Genomic DNA, 8,059 nt, shown 5'->3' with positions numbered 1-8,059 from the left:
TCCCTATTTGAGGACTAAGCTGGAAAACACCTCCCACTCCCACAAGTCTGTCTGCTCAGAAAATCTGCTTCCCAGTTGTCTACTCCTGGAATGTGGATGGCAGATAGACAGCAATTGTGGGTCTCCGCCCAATGAAGAATCAGAGTAACCTCCTTCATGGCTAAGGAACTCAGAGTTCCTGCTTGGTGATTGATGCTACAGGATATTTTTTCTCTGTGAAGGGGCATAGTGTGCAAAAAGAACGTGCACCCTGAGTTGCAATTTAAATGAACAGGCATGGAAGTTATTCTAGCTTTTGTTCTATCTCAGGAGTGCTGTTCTCTTTCGCTTTTTTCAGAGGTTATGTTGTCTGACTGGAACCTGATAAACTTGGCTGAGGACAACTGAGGCCAAGCCAATAGAGCATTGTAAATCAGCCTCAACTCCAATATGTTGATGGGAAGAGCAGACTCCTCCCGAGTCCAAAGGCCCTGAGCTTTTAACGAGTTCCAGACTGCTCCCAGCCCAGCAGGCTGGTGTCCGTGGTCACGATCCCCCAGGAAGGTCTCCGAAAGCATGTGCGCTGAGACAGATGTTCCTGAGAAATCCACCATGGGAGAGAATCCCTTGACAACTTATCTAGCTCTATTCTCTGAAATAGATCTGCATGGTCGCCATTCCATTGTCTGAGCATGCACAACTGGAGAGCTCTCAAATGGAATCGAGCAAAAGGAATGATGTCCATGGAAGCCATCATCAGACCGATTACCTCCATACTTTGAGCCACTGAAGGATGAGCAGTAGCCTGAAGAGGGAGGAAAGAGGAAATGGTGGCACCTGACCCAATATGTCGTCCAGGTAGGGTGCCATAGCAATTCCACAAGAACGGATAACTGCCAAAAGAGCCCCCAGAACCTCTAGCCATGGCTAGACCAAATGGAAGGGCCATGAACTGGAAATGTTTGTCCAGAAAGGCAAATCTCAGGAATCTGTGATGGAGCTTGATAAATCGGCCCCAATATTTACATTTACTTGCTTTGCAGAAGCTTATCATGGATGTTCTAGTTACATCAGTTTTCTCTCAATGTGTATATGTAATATTGCAATTTTATTGTACAAAAATATTTTGGGCCAGATTACGAGTGGCAGCATAACAGTTACCCGAAAGCGAAAAGGAGCTTATCACTAGTGTTTGCGTGCGTTGGATGTAGCGCTCATATTATAAGTTGAAAGTAAACGTGATCGCTTGAGCGCAATCAAAGTTAACGCACGTTGGGAAATGTTTCACAAAACACATCATAAATACATTATTAGAGTTACTCATAATAACACCATGTAATAAAAAAACAAAATAGATGTTTACCTGATAAATGTATTTCTTTCTGTATATGGTGAGTCCACGGCTTGAGTAATTACTGTTGGGAATATAACTCCTGGCCAGCAGGAGGAGGCAAAGAGCACCACAGTTGAACTGCTAAGTATCACTCCCTTACCCACAACGACCAGTCATTCGACCGAAGGGAAATAGAGAAAAAACAGAATTTATGCTTACCTGATAAATTACTTTCTCTTGTGGTGTATCCAGTCCACGGATTCATCCTTTACTTGTGGGATATTCTCCTTCCTAACAGGAAGTGGCAAAGAGAGCACACAGCAGAGCTGTCCATATAGCTCCCCCTCTAGCTCCACCCCCCAGTCATTCGACCGAAGGTTAGGAAGAAAAAGGAGAAACCATAGGGTGTAGTGGTGACTGTAGTTTAAACCAAAAATCTACCTAATAGCCAGGGCGGGCCGTGGACTGGATACACCACAAGAGAAAGTAATTTATCAGGTAAGCATAAATTCTGTTTTCTCTTGTAAGGTGTATCCAGTCCACGGATTCATCCTTTACTTGTGGGAAACCAATACCAAACCTTTAGGACACGGATGAAGGGAGGGAACAAGACAGGTACCTTAAACGGAAGGCTCCACTGCTTGTAAAACCTTTCTCCCAAAAATAGCCTCCGAAGAAGCAAAAGTATCGAATTTGTAAAATTTGTAAAAAGTATGCAGCGAAGACCAAGTCGCTGCCTTACAAATCTGTTCAACAGAAGCCTCATTTTTAAAAGCCCATGTGGAAGCCACTGCTCTGGTAGAATGAGCCGTAATTGTTTCAGGAGGCTGCTGGCCAGCAGTCTCATAGGCCAAACGGATGATGCTTTTCAGCCAAAAGGAAAGAGAGGTAGCGGTCGCCTTCTGACCTCTCCTCTTACCAGAATAGATAACAAACAAAGAAGTTGTTTGTCTGAACTCCTTAGTTGCTTGTAAATAGAACTTTAAAGCACGAACCACATCAAGATTGTCTAACAGACGTTCCTTCTTCGAAGAAGGATTAGGACACAGAGAAGGAACAACAATTTCCTGGTTAATATTCTTATTAGACACAAGCTTAGGAAGAAAACCGTGTTTGGTACGCAAAACTACCTTATCTGCATGGAAAACCAAGTAAGGTGAGTCACACTGTAAAGCAGATAACTCTGAAACTCTTCGAGCAGAAGAGATAGCTACCAAAAACAAAACTTTCCAAGATAAAAGATTAATATCTATGGAATGTAAATGTTCAACCCCTTGCAGAACTGAAAGAACTAAATTCAGACTCCATGGCGGAGCCACAGGTCTATAAACAGGCTTGATTCTTACTAAAGCCTGACTAAACGATTGAACGTCTGGTACCTCCGCCAGACGTTTGTGTAAAAGAATAGACAAAGCAGATATCTGTCCTTTTAAGGAACTAGCTGACAAACCTTTCTCCAATCCATCTTGGAGAAAAGACAATATCCTGGGAATCCTAATCTTACTCCATGAGTAACTCTTGGATTCGCACCAACAAAGATATTTTCGCCAAATCTTATGGTAGATTTTCCTGGTGACAGGCTTTCTAGCCTGAATCAGGGTGTCGATAACCGACTCAGAGAAACCACGCTTTGATAGAATTAGGCGTTCAATCTCCAAGCAGTCAGACGCAGAGAAATTAGATTTGGATGTTTGAAAGGACCTTGTAGTAGAAGGTCCTGCCTCATTGGCAGAGTCCATGGTGGAACGTTCTAACACCACATTCACTTTACCCTTAGAGAGGGACCCTATTGCTTAGAGCCGGCAAAGAGAATGACTGGGGATGGAGCTAGAGGGGGAGCTATATGGACAGCTCTGCTGTGTGCTCTCTTTGCCACTTCCTGTTAGGAAGGAGAATATCCCACAAGTAAAGGATGAATCAGTGGACTGGATACACCTTACAAGAGAAAGGAGTAACACAAGGTGTAGAGGTGCCTGAGGTTATAGTTAAAAGAACAACTGTCTTAAAATAAAGGGTGGGGCCGTGGACTCACCATATCCGGAAATGATTACATTTATCAGGTAAGCATACATTTTGTTTTTCTTTCCTAAGATATGGGGAGTCCATGGCTTGAGTAATTACTCTTGGGAACCAATACCCAAGCTAGAGGACACGGATAAATAGTGAGGGACAAGACAAGCAGTCCTAAACAGAAGGCACCACCACTTGAAGAACCTTTCTCCCAAAAGAAGCCTCAGTCGAGGCAAAAGTATCAAATTTGGAAAATTTGGAAAAAGTATGTAGAGACCAAGTTGCAGCCTTGCAAATTTGTTCCACAGAAGCTTCATTTTTGAAAGCCCAAGAAGAGGAAACAGCTCTTGTGGAATGAGTCATAATTCTCTCAGTAGGCTGCTGTCTAGCAGTCTCATAAGACAAATGAATTATACTTCGTAACCAAAAAGAAAGAGTAGTAGCAGTAGCTTTCTGACCTTTACGTTTCCCAGAGAAACAGACAAAGAGGGCAGAGGACTGGCAACAATCCTGTCGCCTGTAAGTAAAATTTAAGAGCACTTACAACATCCAAATTGTGCAACAAACGTTTTTTGGAAGAAGAAGGATTAGGACACAGAGAGGGAACAACAATTTCCTGATTGATATTTCTATTAGAAACAACCCTAGGAAGGAAACCTAACTTTGAAGGAAGAACCGCCTTATCGGCATGAAAAATAAGATAAGGGGAATCACACTGCAGAGCTAAGAGTTCAGAGACTCTTCGAGCAGAAGAGATAGCAACAAGAAACAAATCCTTTCAAGATAACAACTTAATGTCTATGTAATGCAATGGCTCAAACGGAGCCAGGCGTTTATGTAGTAAAACTGATAAAGCAGAAATCTGACCCTTCAGGGTACTGACTGACAATCCCTTCTCCAGGCCTTCCTGAAGAAAAGATAAAATTCTAGGAATTCTAATTCTACTCCAAGAGTAGCCCTTGGATTCACACCAATAAAGAAATTTACCCCATATCTTATGGTAAATATTTCTAGTAACAGGCTTGCAAGCCTGAATCATGTTCTCAATGACCGACTCAGAAAAACCACGCTTAGACAGAATTAAGCATTCAATCTTCAGAGAAACAAGATTTGGATGAAGGAAGGGACCCTGAATCAGGAGGTCCTTCCTCAGAGGTAGTCTTCAAGGTGGGAGAGATGACATCTCTACTAGGTCTGCAAACCAGATTCTGCGAGGCCACGCAGGTGCAATTAGAATCACCAAAGCCCTCTCCTGTTTGATACGAGCAATGACTCGTGGAAGGAGAGCAAACAGAGGAAACAGGTATGCCAACCTGAAAACCCAAGGAATCGCCAGAGCATCTATCAGAACTGTGTGCGGATCTCTTAAACCATACCTTGGAAGCTTGGCATTCTGACGGGACGCCATCAGATCTAACTCCGACACCCCCTATTTGAGGACTAAGGTGGAAAACACCTCCCACTCCCACAAGTCTGTCTGCTCAGAAAATCCGCTTCCCAGTTGTCTACTCCTGGAATGTGGATGGCATATAAACAGCAATTGTGGGTCTCTGCCCACTGAAGAATCCGAGTAACCTCCTTCATGGCTAAGTAACTCCGACTTCCTCCCTGGTGATTGATGTAAGCACAGAGGTTATGTTGTCTGACTGGAACCTGATAAACTTGGCTGAGGACAACTGAGGCCAAGCCAATAGAGCCTTGTAAATCGTCCTTAACTCCAAGATGTTGGGAAGAGAAGACTCCTGCCGAGTTCAAAGGCCCTGATCTTTTAACGAGTTCCAGACTGCTCCCCAGCCCAGCAGGCTGGTGTCCATGGTCATGATCACCCAGGAAGGTCTCCGAAAGCATGTGCGCTGAGACAGATGTTCCTGAGAAATCCACCATGGGATAGAATCGCTTGACAACTGATCTAGCTCTATTCTCTGAGATAGATCTGTATGGTCGCCATTCCATTGTCTGAGCATGCACAACTGGAGAGCTCTCAAATGAAATCGAGCAAAAGGAATGATGTCCATGGAAGCCACCATCAGACCGATTACCTCCATACATTGAGCCACTGAAGGATGAGCAGTAGCCTGAAGAGAGAGGCAAGAGGAAATGGAGGCACCTGAACCAATATGTCGTCCAGGTAGGGTGCCATAGCAATTCCACGAAAATGGATAACTGCCAAAAGAGCCCCCAGAACCTCTAGCCATGGCTAGACCAAATGGAAGGGCCATGAACTGGAAATGTTTGTCCAGAAAGGCAAATCTCAGGAATCTGTGATGGTCCCTGTGAATAGGAACATGAAGATAGACATCCTTTAGGTCTATGGTTGTCATGAACGGACCCTTTTGTACTAAAGGAAGAATGGAGCGTATAGTCTCCATCTTGACGGATGGAACTTTGAGAAACTTGTTTAGACACTTGAGATAGAAAGTTCCCTCTTTTTTGGGAACCACAAATAGGTTGGAGTAGAACCCGAGACCCTGTTCCTGCACTGGAAATTGAACTATCTTTCCCAGGGAGGAAAGATGTAAACATTTCAAGAATGCCTCTCTCTTTCTTTATCTGGTCTGCAGATAATCTTGAGAGAAGGAATCTGCCTCTGGGAGGAAAAGTCTTGAATTCCAATTTGTAACCCTGAAATACTATGTCCACAGTCCAGGGATCTGGGACACTCATATCCAGGCTTGAGATAAAGCCTGGATGCTGATTTGGAATCAGCTGCGTTTTTTTTTTTATTGTTTCCGCTTGTTCCAAGACTGATTGGGTTTCCAAGAAGACTTGGATTTTTCCTGCTTGGAAGAAAAAGGGGAAGGCTTTCCTCTGAAGTTACGAAAGGAACGAAAATTACTCTGACATCCTTTAGGCCTATTATTATTATCTTCATTTAGAAAATACCCTTTTCCACCTGTAATATCAGAGATAATTTCTGCCAAACCGGGTCCAAACAAGGTTTTGCCCTTGTAAGGAATCGCCAGAAGCTTGACTTTAGAGGAAAGTTACGCAGACCAGGATTTCAACCATAACGCCCTGCGGGCTAGGACAGTGAAAGTAGAAGTTTTAGCCCCTAGTCTAAAAACCTGTAAAATGGCATCTGCAATAAAGAGCAGCTATCCTCAATAGGAATAGTGGTTCTCTTAGCCAGAGTGGAAATGGCCCCTTCAATTTTGGGTACAGTATACCAAAGGTCTTTAATGGAGTCTTCGACAGGAACATTTTTCTTAAAAATGGGAGACGGGGAAAAAGATACCCCTGGTTTCTCCCATTCCTGTGAGATAATCTCCCTAGCACTGTCTGGCACAGTAAAAACCTCCATCTATATATATCTGTGTGTACATATGTATGTATTTATATGTGGACATATGTATTTACAGACATATATAGACATATATGCAGAGTTACTAAATGGAGTTATATCCACAATGTTTTCATTCAGAATTCTACAACATGAAGCACTGTTCTAACGCTACTTCATCTTATCGCTCTACAGGTATGCTTCTCTGCTTTCTTTATCACCCTGGCTGCTGATCCACGTCCCTTTAATCTGTTTGTTAGAATACTCTGGTATGCTTCTCTGCTTTCTTTAACACCCTGGCTGCGGATCCACGTCCTTTTAATCTGTTTGTTAGAATACTCTGGTATGCTTCTCTGCTTTATCACCCAAGCTGCTGATCCACGTCCCTTTAATCGGTTTGTTACAATACTCTGGTATGCACACCCTGGCTGATGATCCACATCCCTTTAATCTGTTAGAATACTCTGGTATGCTCACCCTGGCTGATGATCCACGTCCCTTTAATCTGTTTGTTAGAATACTGGTATGCATTACTTCTGATGTCTGAATATATGTCTATTTGTAATTGTCTTATCAGCTACTCTGTACAATTTCAGTGTGCATCCTCTGCCCCCTTCCCCCCCCCCCCATCTAATTTGCAAGTGTGTGTAACTCCTGTCTAGCTAACTAGGCTGCTTTGTAACCACCTGCCTGGAATCAAATCATTACAACTTAGATCTCCCTGCTACAAGCAGCAGAACACAGGCTCCCTGGCCCTGTGCTCCAAGTGGGTCTGTGTTACAAGTGGCAGAGTTACTCAGTGGAGTTAGAAACTGGAGGGGGAAACTGCAGTTCCACTAACAGGTAATCTTACTAACTATACACCTGCACAATGATCTCCATGTCTTTTCTGCTCTTTCTGTCTGCCCTTCTACTAAAACTGTCTGCATGTCCCTATAACAATAACCCCCACAATATTCATATCTCACCCTCCCTTCTCTCATCCCCTATGGTGTCTTCACATCAACTACTCTGTCTCCTTAGAAAAACTTCCCCATCTAACTCTCCTGTGTCTAGTCATACTTGCTCCTACAAGTCTCACTCTCTCTTTCAGTCACTCACACTACTACTACTGCTTACTGCTGGTGACATCTATCCTAACCCTGGCCCTGCAGCAATCACCACACTTTTACACTCTCGCTCAGTCTCCCATAATACAAACTGTAGGTCAAGCAATCCTATTAATCTCATCTCCATCAACCCACAGCTCTCTGGAACACTCGCTCTGTCTGTAACAAACTTACAACTGTTCACGACCTGTTTGTTTCCAACGCTTTCAACCTTTTAGCAATTACTGAAACTTGGCTGTCTTCCTCTGACACTGCTTCCATTGCTGCTCTCATTCATGGAGGTCTCTATTTTAGCCACACACCTAGACCAGGTGAGAGACATGGTGGCAGTGTTGGGATCTTACTCTC

This window comes from Bombina bombina, chromosome 7, assembly GCF_027579735.1.
Source record: "Bombina bombina isolate aBomBom1 chromosome 7, aBomBom1.pri, whole genome shotgun sequence".
Classification (NCBI taxonomy): domain Eukaryota; kingdom Metazoa; phylum Chordata; class Amphibia; order Anura; family Bombinatoridae; genus Bombina; species Bombina bombina.
This window is presented reverse-complemented; position numbering follows the sequence as displayed.